This window comes from Sinocyclocheilus anshuiensis, unplaced genomic scaffold (genome assembly GCF_001515605.1).
Source record: "Sinocyclocheilus anshuiensis isolate Anshui unplaced genomic scaffold, SAMN03320099.WGS_v1.1 scaffold24, whole genome shotgun sequence".
Taxonomy (NCBI): Eukaryota; Metazoa; Chordata; class Actinopteri; order Cypriniformes; family Cyprinidae; genus Sinocyclocheilus; species Sinocyclocheilus anshuiensis.
The window spans coordinates 1,079,554-1,081,385 of record NW_015557090.1 but is presented as its reverse complement, the minus strand read 5'-3'; the positions used below and the strand labels follow the sequence as shown (position 1 = coordinate 1,081,385).

Genomic DNA, 1,832 nt, shown 5'->3' with positions numbered 1-1,832 from the left:
AACTAACTTCCACATTTCAATATGCCCCTGACTTCTAAGGGGTGTTTTTATTTGTGACTACTCCCAACAGCCTAGAATTCTATCAGTACAACATCACATTTTTCTTTTCTGTTTGCAGGAAGAAGATTTGGTGTTGATAGAGGAGGCAACATCTTCAAGGCAAAACCTTAGACCTCATTCAACATCATCCAATGTTGCAATCCCCCTCAGGAGGTACACAAGCAAAAGCTAAACTGAACATTGTCAATTATCGATACCTATTTTACAAAATTTGCCTTGCATATATTTTTGTCTTTAATGTGAAGGCACTTAAAGCCCAGTGGCCGATATGCACAGGAACATTTCCAGTGTCAGAAGTAGAACTGCCATGCCAGCCTTTGTGGAGAAAGGTAATGGAAATAGTGACTCACATTAAAGCTTAAAAAACACCTAAAAAGGGTCCGTGCTCTGATTTGTATCATATCTCATGGTAACCTACCTGACTATGTTCATTACATTGGTTCAAATCAGTACATTGCAAAGGTCATAGAAAAAAATCATATGAAATGTATATATACACACACACACAAAGTTGTTTGGAAACATTAAGGTTTTTTTAATGTTTTTTTGACATAAGTCTCTTCTGCTTATCAATGCTGCATTTGTTTGATCAAATATACAGTAAAAACAGTATTATTGTGAAATATTATTACCATAACTGTTTCCTATTTGAATACATGTTCAAAATGTAATCTTTTTCTGTGATCAAAGCTAAATTTTCAGCATCATTACTCCAGTCTTCAGTGTCACATGATCATTCACAAATCATTCTAATATGCTGATTTGTTGTTCAAAAAACATTTATTATTGTCAATGTTGAAAGAAAAACATTTTTGGATTCTTTGATGAATAGAAATGTATATGAAGTAGAAATAGTTTCTAACAGTATACATGTCTTTACTGTCACTTTTGATCAATTTAATGCATCCTTGCTGAATAAAAATATACATTTATTTAATTTCTTTCAAAAAAAAAGTCTTACTGACCCCAAACTTTTGAACAGTATTTATTGTTGCAAAATCTTTATATTTCAGATAAATGCTTAACTTTCTATTCATTAAAGAATCCTGAAAAAAAAAATGTACACAAATGTTTTCAACACTGATAATAATGTTTTTTGAGCAAAAAAAATAAGCATATTGCTACATTGTGACACTTAAGACTGGAGTAATGATACTATCAATTTTGCTTTAATGTTTATATATATCAGAATCAGAATCAGAAGAGCTTTAATTACCATGTTTACACACACAAGGAATTTGACTTGACGACAGGAGCTTCCAGTGTAGAAGAAAGTACAAACATAGTGCAGACATACATGATAGTGCAGACATACATAGGAATAACACAGTAGGGATGTAATATAACACTAATATAATAAAAAAAGAAAAATTAAATAATGTACTATATACAGAAATAGAAGTATAGGAACAAATGTAATTGTTTAGATAAATGTACAGATATGTTTATTAGTGTGCAGATATGTTATTTACAAAGTGTGAAGTTTAATATAAATATAACTATGTTAGTTGTGATGGACGATGTATAATTATGAAAGATTAATTGTTCAGACTGAATATAGCCTGTGGGAAAAAACTGTTCTTGTGCCTGGCTGTTCTGGTGGTCAGTGCTCTGTAGCGCCGACCAGAAGGCAACAGTTCGAAGAGAGAGTGGGCTGGGTGTGAGGGGTCCAAGGTGATTTTTTTAGCCCTTTTCCTCACTCTGGAGATGTAAAGATCTTGGAGGCTGGGCAGAGGGGCACCAATAATCCTCTCAGCAGTCCTGACTGTCCG

At 33.1% G+C, this 1,832-nt stretch overlaps 1 long non-coding RNA gene across 1 annotated transcript in view; it reads left to right on the top strand.

Moving 5' to 3' along the window:
* Positions 1-19: 19 nt before the first annotated feature.
* Positions 20-1,832, top strand: part of LOC107677101 (uncharacterized) — a 10,529-nt gene continuing 8,716 nt past the window's right edge. Inside the window, exons 1-2 of the long non-coding RNA XR_001632803.1 lie at positions 20-213; positions 316-389. This is a non-coding gene — a long non-coding RNA (uncharacterized LOC107677101). The remainder of the gene's footprint in view (positions 214-315; positions 390-1,832) is intronic.